Source organism: Dendrobates tinctorius, unplaced genomic scaffold (assembly GCF_039654945.1).
Source record: "Dendrobates tinctorius isolate UK_male_01 unplaced genomic scaffold, ASM3965494v1 ptg000154l, whole genome shotgun sequence".
NCBI lineage: Eukaryota > Metazoa > Chordata > Amphibia > Anura > Dendrobatidae > Dendrobates > Dendrobates tinctorius.
The window spans coordinates 9,025,046-9,038,671 of record NW_027361821.1 but is presented as its reverse complement, the minus strand read 5'-3'; the positions used below and the strand labels follow the sequence as shown (position 1 = coordinate 9,038,671).

The 13,626-nt window shown below is 51.9% G+C and overlaps 1 protein-coding gene across 1 annotated transcript in view; it reads left to right on the top strand.

Annotated features, from left to right (window-relative positions):
• The window catches only part of THOC2 (THO complex subunit 2), a 231,251-nt gene that overhangs the window by 97,877 nt on the left and 119,748 nt on the right, over positions 1-13,626 (top strand). The window lies entirely within an intron of this gene.

Here is a 13,626-nt window from a genome sequence, read left to right as displayed (position 1 = left end):
AAAGATACAGCTTCATGCGCCTTTCTGTATTATACCTGTCTGCTCGGCGCTCCGTGGGATATTTTAGTGCAATCCACTGCGTGCGTTGTGATTGGCATTCCAGCCTGTTATTAGCTCTTTGTGTTAGACTGCACTCTTCTGGTGACCCAATAAATATTCTACCACACAGATTATATTCCATTACTTGTTTACAGTTGGGAAAAATGTTATAGGACTACAAATATATACATTATGCAACATATAGACTACGTACAAATAAAGCATACCCTAATATTATTATCATCATCATCATCATCTTGGAGTCCTGTTGTACTCCTGAAAGAGGTTGTCCACTACTTTTACATTGATGGTGTATCCCACATATCTCAAACTCAGCCCACAAGTCGAGTATATTTTGGCCCTCGACGCTGGGTGGGTCCCCCTAGCACAGAGATGGCGAACCTATGGCACGTGTGCTAGAGAGGGTACACAGAGCCCTCTCAGCTGGCATGCAGCCTCGCCTCACTGCTCCGGAGCTGCAGCTTCCTTCCACTCACTTACTGAGAGGCGCGGCCGTGGAGCTGATTATGTCATCCAGCCGCTGCCGCGCCGCTCAATTTGTGAGAGGAAGGAAGCCGCTGGTGTGTGTGTCCGGTGGTGTGTGTGGCCGCTGGTGTGTGTGGCCGCTGGTGTGTGTGGCCGCTGGTGTGTGTGATGGGGAGAGGGGAATGATGGGAGTGATGGGGAGAGGGGAATGATGGGGGTGATGGGGAGAGGGCTAATGATGGGAGTGATGGGGAGAGGGCCAGTGATGGGGAGAAGGCAATGCTGGGAGTGATGGGGAGAGGGCAATGATGGGAGTGAGGAAGAGGGCAATGATGGGGTGATGGGGAGGAGGAAATGGTGGAGGTGGTGGAATGGGCAATTTCTACATTTGTACATGAAGGGGATCATGATGGGGCATATTTCTACATGAAGGGGATCATGATGGGGCATATTTCTGCATGAAGTAGATCATGATGGGACATATTTCTGCATGAAGGGGATCATGATGGGGCATATTACTACAAGAAGGGGATCATGATGGGGCATATTACTACAAGAAGGGGATCATGATGGGGCGTTTGGCACGTGTTGGCACTTCGTCATAAATAATTGTGTTTTAGGTTGCAGTTTGGGCACTCAGTCTCAGCCATCATTGCCCTAGCATAAACTGTGTTCCAAATTATTATGCAAAAAGAGTTTAGGAGTGACAAGGTTAGAATTTTTTTGCTTGTCATTTAAACTCATTGATGGTGATGTGTGTCAGGTCTCTTTATATCCCTGAAAGCAATTGCAGATACCTGTGCAAATTAGTTTGGCAGGTGTGTCCAAATAAAGGCAAGACTACTTAAGAAGGCTGTTCCACATTATTAAGCAGCCTATATTTTTTGCCAAAATGGGAAAGAAAAAGGATGTGTCGGCTGCTGAGAAGCAACAAATTGTGGAGTATTTAGGTCAAGGCATGACTACAATCAACATTGCCAAGACACTTCATCGTGATCATCGCACAATCAAGAAGTATGTAGCTGATTCCCAGCACACACGTGTGCGTGCTGATAAGGAAAAATTGAGGACTCTTTCCAACAGGCAATTGCGTCAGGTTAAAAGAGCAGTTGTAAAAATGCCTTGTCACAGCAGCAGACAAGTTTTTGAAGCTGCTGGTGCCTCCAACGTCCCCCGAACAACAAGATGCAGGGTCCTTCAGAGGTTTGCAGCTGTGCGTAAGCCATCCTGTCGACCACATCTATCCACTGCACACAAGCAGAAACGGCTCCAGTGGGCCAAACGACACATGAAGACTGACTTCCAAACTGTTTTGTTCACCGATGAGTGCCGTGCAACGCTCGGTGGTCCAGATGGATGGAGTGGAGGATGGCTGGTTGATGGACACCCCATGAAAACACGGCTAAGGCGCCAACAAGGAGGAGGTGGAGTAATGTTTTGGGCTGGAATCATGGGGAGAGAGATTGTCAGCCCCTTTAGGATCCCTGAAGAGGTAAAGATGAACTCCATAATCTATGTGGAGCTTCTAAAACAGCACTTCCTGCCATGGTTCAAGAGGAAGAACTGTGATTTCCACAGCAAGATCATTTTCATGTATGATAATGCACTGTCTCATGCTGCAAATAACACATCTGCATCTCCTTGTCCCCGGGAGAAGCGCTGACTTAGCGTCAGCGGCAGTACACTGGCACCCGGTCGCGGGGAGGCCAGAAATTTAGCCCCCTGCTTTTTCGGCCTGCTAGGCCACAATTTAAATAGCTCCGCACTCAATAGCACCGCCCCCTCCCCGCCCCCCGACCTACGCTCCAACGCCCCTCGCAGCCGCTGCTGACGGGCCCTCCTGTGTCTGGTACCCCTGAGTGGGCTGCGCCCCTGTCACGGTCGGTGGAGTCTCTGACACAGGCTATATTCTCACTCCGGGAGGACTGTCTCTGGAAAAGCGGACCCATGGCGCGTCCCCCAGTCGCGTTCGCGCCTCAGCATCAGCGACTCCTGTCTCTCACTCGCCCTCTCCTGAGGTTCACAGCATGCATGACTCTGAATTCGTATCTGTCGCATCAGCCCCTCAGAATACCCCATCTCATCAAGAGTCGCTTGATTCTCTTATAGAACCAGTCAACAGGATTCTGAAGTTAGATGAGGAAAATATTCCCGCTCCAGCACTCCCTATCTCATTTAAGGAACAAGCGTGTGCGCTGGTTATTACTCTGTCGCCTCATTGGGGGACACAGAACCATGGGTGTTATGCTGCTGTCCACTAGGAGGCGACACTATGCATAATCTGAAAAAGATTAACTTTGGCTCCTCCTCTGCAGTATACACCCCTGGACGGCGTCAGCCTTCTCCAGTTTTTGCTTAGTGTCGCAAGGAGGCACACCTTTTTTTTCCGTTCTCTTTTTCTTTTTCGTCAGGAACAGATGAAGAAAAGTGGGTCTCCAGCGAGACTCCCGACATGGCTCCTTCCTTGGCCCCCTTTTTTAGGGGTGCCCGGTTGAAGTTGAGATGGCTATTCCCCATGTCGCTCCTTCCCCAGTCCTGCGGGTACTGGTCCGAAGTTGAGTCCCCCCTTCCTTCCCCAACCCCTTGGGGTCTGGGTTGAGGTTGAGGCGAGGATGAACGCACCCTCCCTAATCCCCCGCAGGGGGCATTAGGTCGAGACGCCTCAGGTAGGGTCGGAGAATAGGCATCATTCCGCAGCTTCCAGGGACCCCAGACCAGCTGAGGGATCCTGTTGGGGCCGGGGGAGGGTGCGGACCGGTATGGCACAGCAGAGACAGGGCTTTTCTGCGTCCCTGTCTCTGCAGCAGAAACGGCTCCATAGCGCTCCAGGGGCCCCCCATACAAGAACCGCTTCCCCTGCTACCCCCACCGCTATCCAGTCGACCATCCTGGGGGGGTTTGGTAGAAATCCGGCCCCCCCCCCCCCCCCCGGACTACCGCGCCGCTCTGGAGCCCTCCTGGGCATCAGACCTCTAATTTAGACCGTGGCTTCGGCCTAGCCGAAGCCGTCGCCTTTTCCCCGCCCCCCGGATGACAAAAATGACACGCTGGAGTGTCATAGAAGGGGAGGATTGAGGCAGAAAGGGCGCGTTTTTTACACAGCCCAGCGCGCCCTTTTCAGCTCTCCGCCCCCTCCTCCCTCTCCTCAGCGTCCCGGTGGCCATCTTTTTTTTGGATGAGATCCAGGAGAGGAGCATCACAGCGGTCTCCGGGGGGCACAGAACTGGGTTCTGTCGGCGCTGGACCTAGGGGCACACCGGTGGGGTAAGCTCACAGCTGGGTTCTCATTACTCAGCTGTGAATCCATACTTCCTAGAAGGCTCTCTGTGGGTTCCCTCTGCGTAGCCACCCCTGTACGATCCCTGATAGCCAGCCTCTGTGCACTATGCCGGGTTCAAGGAAGAGAACCAGGCAGGAATGTTTCTATGCATTCTGCACAGCCTGCAAAGCCACGCTCCCTAGTGGCAGCACGTATCCGCACTGCCGGGACTGCATCCAGAACTCTGGGTCAGAACCCCAGGGAGTCCCTACTGACGCTTCAGTGTCAGAGGCCACGCCGGAATGGGCAACTCAGATGTCACAGTCTATGACACAGTCCATAGACAACCTAACTGCCACATTGCTGCAAGCTATGCAGAGTCGGGCCCCGGCTATGGACGTTACACAGCAAACGGACAGCTTGTCTCAGGAACATGCTGCTTCCGACTCTCACAGACGTAAGCGGACCCACAGGTCTCGATCACCTGAGTCGTCCCCCTCCCAGGGAGAGACAGCGTCATTTCAGGTCTCCTAGGCAGTCCCCTGTCACAGACAGACAGTGCAGTTTACCACAGAGATCCCCCACCACAGAAGACCCCCGCCCCAGGTCTCCCTCCAGGGATCACCTTAGCGAGGCACAGGATTCGGAGGGCATCTGTGACTCCGACTCAGATAACGAAACGAAGAGGTCCGTGGTACCTTCTCCCCCTAGCAATACAGCGCTAGTTGAGGACATAATCTTTGCCATTCATCGGGTGCTAAAAATTCCAGAGTTGGCCCCGGAAGTCCCAGAACATAGGATTTGCTTCGAAAGTGTTCAGAAACCACCTAAGGTCTTCCCTAATCACCATGAGTTTGAGAAAATACTTACCAAACAGTTTGCGCAGCCTGAGAAAAAATTTGCTAATCGCAAATATTTGGAAGCGAAGTACCCCTTCCCACAGACAGACACCAAACAATGGACAGATCCACCTGAAGTGGACCCCCCAGTTTCTAGGCTAGCAGCGCAGACCTTACTCTCTCTGCCAGATAGCTCAACCCTCAGGGACGCAGCAGACCGGCAAGTAGAATGCATGGCTCGTTCTATTTTCGAAGCGGCAGGCGCCTCTCTGGGCCCTGCGTTTGCTTCAGTTTGGGCGGCCAAGGCCATCCTGGCTTGGGCCAAAAAACTACAGGAGGGTCTTCAAGCTTCAAATCCCGAGCTCTCGGACCAAGCGGTCCAGATAGCAGTGGTAGCAGACTACATGCTTCATGCAGCCCTGGATTCCGCAAGAGGTGTAGCGGGAATAGCATTAAACGCCATCACGATCCGACGCATCCTCTGGCTGCGAGAATGCAAAGCGGATGCGGCCTCAAAGAAGTCCCTCACGCGACTTACGTATCTTACTGGAAGACTTTTCGGCGAAAAGTTGGACACAATGATAGCCAATGCCACTGGGGGTAAGAGTACCTCTCTCCCTCAACTAAAACCGAAACGCACGTTTAAGCGAAGAAACCAGACGCGATTCCGATCCTTTCGGAATTCCTCGGGCTGGTCCGTCTCGCGCCCAGCGCAAAACCGTAACCGCTCTCCACTCAGGGACAACCCACGGACGCAGCAGCGACCGGACAGGTCTTGGCAGTCGAAAGCAGGCCAAGCGAAACCCAAGGGAGGAAAACCTCAGAACTTTGCTTCATCATGACTCACGAACTCCGGAAGACACCCCACCAGTAGGCGGCCGACTTTCACTCTTCCAGCAAGTCTGGCTGCCTATTACAGAAGACAGGTGGGTCAGGGAAATAGTGTCTCCCGGATACAAGATAGAGTTCACTTCCGCTCCACCGAACCGGTTCTTCCTTTCTATTCCTCCAACACCACCAGACAAGGCTCGTGCTTTCCACCAAGCGGTCTCCTCTCTCCTTCAAGCAGGAGTTGTGGTGCCGGTTCCCGCGAACGAGAGATTCCGAGGGTTCTACTCAAATCTGTTCGTAGTCCCCGAGAAAGGAGGCAGCGTCCGACCCATACTGGACCTAAAACAGCTCAACAATTACGTACGGGTCTGTCATTTCCGCAAGGAGTCCCTCCGGTCCATCATTGCATCCATGGAGCAGGGAGAATACCTTGCCTCCATAGACATACAGGATGCGTATCTGCACATACCAATTGCTCCCGCCCACCAAAGGTTTCTCAGGTTCGCGGTCAACCAAAACCACTGCCAGTTTGCCGCCCTTCCGTTCGGACTTGCCACGGCTCCAAGAACGTTCACCAAAGTCATGGCGGCCACCATGGACGTTCTGCACTCAAGAGGCATTCTAGTCATCCCGTACCTGGACGACCTCCTCATCAAGTCTCCCACTTTCAAAGACTGCGAGGTCAGTGTCTCAATCACAATAGACACACTGAGTCGCCTGGGATGGCTAGTCAACCTACAGAAATCGTCGACTATCCCAAGTCAGACTCTAACATTCCTGGGGATGTTATTCGACACCTCCAGGGGCCTGGTGCTCCTTCCCAAGGACAAGACACTGGCCATCCGTCTGGGAGTTCGCACACTCCTTCGCAGTCCTCCTCGATCTCTCCGGTTTGCCATGAGAGTCCTCGGCCGGATGGCAGCAGCAATAGAGGCAGTGCCATTTGCCCAGTTTCACCTCAGGGTCCTGCAACTAGCCATACTCAGATCTTGGGACAGGAATCCCTTCTCCCTCGACAGGGAGTTCAGGTTGACGTCGTCAACCAGGAGGTCCCTGCATTGGTGGCTCAAACCAACCTCGCTTACACGAGGGAAGCCCTTTCTCTCAGGACAATGGAAGATCCTGACTACCGATGCAAGCCTGACAGGCTGGGGGGCGGTGCACCTACATCACAGGGCACAAGGCAAGTGGTCACCGAGGGAAGTGACATTGCCCATCAATATTCTGGAAATCAGGGCCATCCTCTTGGCACTGAGAGCCTTTCATCACTTGCTTGCAGCCTCGCACATACGGATACAGTCGGACAATGCCACGGCTGTGGCATACATGAACCACCAAGGCGGGACCCGCAGCGCCCAGGCGATGAGAGAAGTGGCGCATATCCTCCGCTGGGCGGAAGACACGAGGTCGGTACTTTCTGTGGTCCACATTCCGGGTGTAGAAAACTGGGAAGCTGACTTCCTCAGCAGGCAAGGAATGGACTCGGGGGAGTGGTCTCTCCATCCCAAGATTTTTTACCAGATCTGTCAATGCTGGGGAACCCCGAAGGTGGAGCTAATGGCATCCCATCTCAATACCAAGGTCCCCAATTTCATGGCCAGGACACACGACCCCCGGTCGCTCGGAGCGGATGCCCTGGTCCAGGATTGGTCCCAGTTCCAACTCCTGTACATTTTTCCACCCCTCCCCCTAATCTCCAGGGTCGTGAGGAAGATCAAGCAAGAGGGAGTTCCAACCATCCTCATCGCGCCAGACTGGCCCAGACGTACATGGTACGCCGACATCGTTCAACTTACAGCAGACGTCCCCTGGCGTCTACCCGACCGTCACGACCTTCTGTCTCAAGGTCCGTTCTTCCATCAGAATTCAGGGGCTCTCAATTTGACGGCATGGCCCTTGAAACCTGGATTCTAACCCAGGCTGGTTTTTCACCGGCAGTCATTGCAACTATGATCAGGACAAGGAAGCCTGCCTCCGCCAAGATCTATTACCGTACCTGGAGAGCTTTCTTTTCTTGGTGCGAATCTCATGGACAAGTCCCACTCCCTTATTCCCTCCCGAAGGCACTAGGTTTTCTTCAATCGGGCCTAGACGCCAAGCTATCCTTAGGCTCGCTTAAGAGTCAGGTGTCGGCGCGTTCAGTCCTTTTTCAAAAGCGCATTGCTATTAAACCGCAAGTAAGGACTTTCATCCAGGGAGTTTCCCGATTGGTTCCTCCCTACAAACGTCCGCTGGATACGTGGGACCTCAATCTGGTCCTGACAGCATTGCAAGCTCCACCCTTCGAACCTCTTAGAGGAGTTCCACTCTCCATTCTGTCTCAGAAAGTGGTTTTTCTAGTGGCGGTCACCTCGTTACGCAGAGTGTCGGAATTGTCAGCACTTTCCTGCAGACGGCCTTTTCTAGCCTTTCACCAGGACAAGGTGGTTCTCGGCACGGTACCATCCTTCCTTCCGAAGGTTGTGTCCAACTTTCACCTCAATAAGGAGATTTCACTGCCATCCCTTTTCCCGGTTCCGGTTCATAGAGTGGAGAAGGCTCTGCATACGCTTGACCTCGTCAGAGCATTGCGGATTTACGTGTCCAGGACTGCACCTTTCCGGAAGTCTGATTCCCTCTTCATTCTTCCAGAAGGTAGTTGCAAGTGACTGCCGGCTTCCAAGGCTACCCTTGACAGGTGGATCAAGTCCACCATACATGAGGCCTACCGACTTAACAGTTCCCCTCTTCCGGCCGGTATCACGGCACACTCTACACGGGCAGTAGGGGCCTCCTGGGCCATTCGGCATCAGGCTTCGGCACAACAAGTGTGTAAGGCGGCCACTTGGACTAGCCTACACACGTTTACGAAACACTACAGTGTTCATACCCAGTCCTCAGCGGATGCGAGCCTGGGTAGACTGGTTCTGCAGGCGGCAGTGCCCCAAATTTAGGGACCTGCTAGCACATTATTCGTCCATTGCTTCCCACGCAGGGACTGCTTTGGGACGTCCCATGGTTCTGTGTCCCCCAATGAGGCGACAGAGTAAAGGAGATTTTTGTGTACTCACCGTAAAATCTCTCTCTTAGCCTCTAATTGGGGGACACAGCTCCCACCCTGTTGCCCTTATGGGCCGTTGTTTACGGTTGAGTTCTCATATTGTTCTTTGAGCTCGTACATAGTAGCCTTCTTACAGGCATGGTTGTTATTTGGTTACGTTCCTCCTAATGCTTTTGCACAAAACTGGAGAAGGCTGACGCCGTCCAGGGGTGTATACTGCAGAGGAGGAGCCAAAGTTAATCTTTTTCAGATTATGCATAGTGTTGCCTCCTAGTGGACAGCAGCATAACACCCATGGTTCTGTGTCCCCCAATTAGAGGCTAAGAGAAAGAGATTTTACGGTGAGTACACAAAAATCTTTTACCAGCCGTCCAGTAAGATGGGGATCGGCCACATAAGTGGTTCACTGGGCAGTAGTTTACTCTGGCTAAATACCCTTTTGATCCAGACCTAATGAACGGTCCATTACAGGTCCCTCCCGTGGACCCTCCTGTACCGCGTTTTGCTTCCACAACGCTCCTATCTGTTTCTGAGGGTTCCTCAGTCAGAACCCCTCCGATCGTCAAATTGGGTTACCCTGCCCTTTCAATTTTTTGGAAGCTTCAGGAGCGGCGTTTTTTTCCATCCTTCGCGGCAGTTTTGGTCACTAAGGCATGGCCACTTGGACAGAAGTCCTGATTACTTCCTTCCTGGGCACCAATCTTCCTCCGGAGACAACCACTGTCGCCCGCCAGATGCTTAACGCAGCAGACTTTGTAGTAGACGCTTCTTTTGATGCCGCCAATTGCGCGGCTCAAGCTGCCGCTCATGCGATCTCCATTAGAAGAGCCCCAGGGCTCTGTGACTGGTGGGCGCATGCCACATCTAAAAGATTGTTGACTTCTCCCCCCTTTTTTAAGTGGGTCGTCTTTTTGGAGAGAGGCTGGACCAGCTCATTTCTGATACTACCGGAGGAGAAAAAGTAAATTCCTTCCTCAACAAAGGGCTGTTCGGCCGTTGCGCAACCAACAGCCAACGCCTTTTCGATCTTCTCGCAACAATTCTGGTTGGTCCTCTCTTTCGGGTCAGGTCGGCCTCCGTGCGGAGTCAGAGGCTCCCAGATCTCATACAGACCTAACCGTTCTTGGAAACCCAGGCCTAGGGCTTCTGGATCTAGGGGAGCCAGATCTCATAGTTCTACCCAATGACGACAAGTGGGCCAGGGAGCTGGTGTCCTCCGGATACAAGATGGAATTTTCTCCACCCCCCCCCCCCCCTCCAACTCGGTTTAATCCTTTCCTCTCCCCCCAAGAAAAAGACAAGAGCCTTCCTTTGGGCTGTTCAGGCTCTGTTAAGGGTCGGAGTCATCATTCCGGTCCCTTATCACGAAAAGTTCAGAGAATTATATTCAACCCTTTTTGTGTTTCCAAAAAAGGACGGGACGATGTCACCCATTCTGGATCTCAAACTGTTAAATCAGTTTGTCAGGGTACGGCGATTCCGAATGGAATCTCTCCGATCAGTTGTTGCTTCCATGGAATAAGGAAAGTTCCTAGCATCCATCGACATCAAGGACGCTTACCTTCACATTCCGATCTGCCCGTCCCTCCAGCAGTTTCTGCGTTTTGCCATTCACAAGGAATACTGTCAGTTCATGGTCTTGCCCTTCGGACTTGCCTCCGCCCCCGGGGTCTTTACCAAGGTCATGGCGGCTGTCATGGCCATTCTCCACTCTCGGGGAGTCGTGGTGTTACCGTATCCGTATGACCTGCTCATCAAGGGTCCGTCGCTTCCAGCCTGCGAGGAATCCATGGATAACAGTACATACGCTTTCTCGCCTGGGGTGGAAGATAAACTTTGAAAAGTCTTTTCCAAAAGCGGCTCAGCAGATTTCCTTACAACAGGCAGCGCGACTGTTTACTCACTCTATTCGTTTCGAAATGAGAGTTCTAGGAAAGATGGTGTCAGCGATGGAAGCAGTTCCATTTGCACAACTCTATCTCTGTCCCTTACAACACGCGTTGCTGTTAGCTTAGGACAAGTACCCATTCTCCCTGGACCGTTGGATCCCTCTGTCCCTGCGGGCAGGCAATCCTTCAGGTGGTGGACACTGAGGTCCTCCCTGAATCAAGGGAGGTGGTTGGTAGTAACCACCGACGCAAGTCTCCTCCGCTGGGGAGCCGTCGTTCGTTGCCACACGGAACATGGTCATTGGTCAACCCGAGAGTCAGCCTCCCTATCAACGTTTTGGAGATGCAAGCGATCAGATTAGCTCTACGGAGTTTCCACCGTCTCCTCGCAGGTCTCATCAAGTTCCAAGCAGACAACGCCACTGCTGTAGCATATATCAACCGCCGGGAAGGTACCCGGAGCAGAATGGCCGTGCACAAAGCGAGTCACATCCTCCATTGGGCCGATTGTAGAAAATTGGCAGATTTTCTCAGTCGCCAAGGCATTGCCTCGGGGAAGTGGTTTCTTCCTCCGGAAGACTTGTAATCATTGGGGGACTCCGGATGTGGATCTCATGGCCTCAAGACTAAACAACAAGGTTCATCTGTTCATTTCCCGAGCACGTGATCCATGCGCCATCGGAGTGGACGCCCTAGTTCTGCCGTGGCACCGGTTCTGGCTCCCGTACATGTTCCCTCCTCTTCCCTTGCTTCCGAGGGTCATTAAGAAGATCAGAGCAGAGAGAGTACCAGTGATCCTTGTTGCGCCAGATTGGCCGAGCATGGTATGCAGAACTAATACAACTAGTTGCCGACGTCCCCTGGCAACCTCCAGATTGCATGGATCTACACTCGTAGGACCCGATTTACCACCAGAACTCCGGGGCCCTGTCTTTGACGGCGTGGCCTTTGAATCCTGGATTTTAGCACAGGCTGGGTTCTGCCACGACGTGATTTCCACCATGACTAGTGCTAGGAAGCCTGTGTCCATGTGCATCTATCACCGCACCTGGACAACCTTCTTTACGAGGTGCAAGGATCATGGTCAAGTCACCTCTGGTGTTTTTTCCATTCCGGCCATATTGGAATTCCTTCAATCTGGTTTAAAATCAGGCCTCGTGCTTAGCTCACTCAAGGGCCAAATTTCGCCCTTGTCAGTGCTTTTCTAACGCAAAATTGCCACCAAACTTCAGGTCAAGACGTTAATTCAGAGAGTTTTCCATGTGGCATCTCCTTATAGAAGGCCATTGAAATCTTGGGACCTTAACCTGGTTCTCGGGGCCTTACAGGAGGCTCCTTTTTCGAACCGCTGCAGGACGTGTCACTGTCCGTCCTCTCTTGGAAGGTGTTTTTCTAGTGGCAATTACGTCAATCAGACGAGTTTTGGAATTGGCAGCTCTGTCATGCCGTTCTCTGTTCCTGAATTTTTCATCAGGAAAGGGTAGTTCTCAGGACGTCACCGTCCTTCCTGCCCAATTTCGTCTCCTCTTTCCATCTCAACGAGGAAATTGTTTTGCCTTTCCTTTTGTCCGGCGCCAGTCCATCGCATTGAGAAGGCCCTCAACTCCCTGGATGTGGTTAGGGCGCTGAGACGGTACATCTCACGGATGGCTCCCTTCCACAAGTCAGATGCCCTGTTCATGCTTCCAGAGGGGCATAGGAAGGGTCTAGCCGTGTCAAAGCAACGCTAGCTAGATGGATTCCCCTGGCGATTCAGTAGTTCTACTGTATCAGGAATGCGCCGGTCCCTCTGGGGATTAAGGCGCACTCTACCTGGTCAGTGGGCGCCTCTTCGGCCATTCGGCACCAGGCCTCAGCAGAACAGGTCTGCAAGGCTGCGACTTTGTCCAGTCTGCATACTTTTTACAAAATATTACCAGTTTCATTTTCAGACCTGTCCGCAAGGCTGCGACTTGATCCAGCCTGCATACCTTAACAAACATTGCCTAATTCATTCTCAGGCCTCTGCGGATGCAGCCTGCAATCGGCAGTACCTCACTGTTGACTCAGTGGTACATAGGGTATTAGCAGATGTATGTTCTCCACCCAGGGACTGCTTTAGGACGTCCCACCCAGGGACTGCTTTAGGACGTCCCACTGTCTGTGTCCCCCAATGAGGCGTAGGAGAAATAGGGATTTTTGTGTACTCACCGTAAAATCCTTTTCTCCGAGCCATTCATTGGGGGACACAGCACCCGCCCTGTTTAGCCTATCGGCTCACTGTAGCATTCTTAGGCTTTGACTTAGTTATGGTTATTATTGACTGTTTATGCTCCTACTGCTTTTTTCACCGAACTGGAGAAATCTCAGCTAGCGAGAGGGTGTATACTGCAGGGGAGGAGCTACCTTTTTTTCTGGTTTACTTAGTGTCCTCCTAGTGGCTAGCAGCATAATACCCAATGTCTCTTTGTCCCCCAGTGATTGGCTCGGAGAAAAGGATTTTACGGTGAGTACACAAAAATCCCTATTTTTTTTAAATATCAAGGTTGGCCCACGATTTTATCCAAGCTTTTAATTTTGTCCCTCTGTATTTGAGTTCAACTTCCCTGGCCCTTCCTTAGGATAGGTCAGCAATATCTGATTGGCTGGGGTCCGACACCCGGCACCTCCCGCCGGATCAGCTGTTATTTTGTGTTGGTGCCAGCTGGAGGTACTCGATTGCCGAGCTGCTCCGTCTGCTTGATCTGAATAGGAGGCAGATGTGCAATGCCCTGCGGCAGCCACTACAAATAGATGGAGTAGTTCGTCGGCAAGTGAGTACTTATGGCCAGCGGCCGCCGATAACCGCTAATTGGCAGGGGTGCCGGTTGTCGAACCCGGCTGATCAGACATTGATGTCCTATCCCAAGGATAAGCATTCATTGTAAAAGTAGTGGACAACCACTTTAATCTCTTCCCAACATTGGACGTATCTCCATACCTCCTTAGGTTCTATACCCACACTCTACCTGGTAGTACATTATATGGTAAAATGAATGTTGTCTTTCAACACAAGTCGCCCCGCAAAAAACATGCCTAATACAGCTACAGTATGTTAATGGAAAAATAAAAATGATAGTTTTTAGAGGAAAGGAGGAAAAAAATAAACTTGTTTGCGATGGGAAGAAATTCGTATACTTGTCCTTTCACATAAATCAAGTAGAAATGCTAAACCTGTTTTCCGTGCAGATAGTACTAAAATGTGTCCTGGAAGTTTCCTGATTA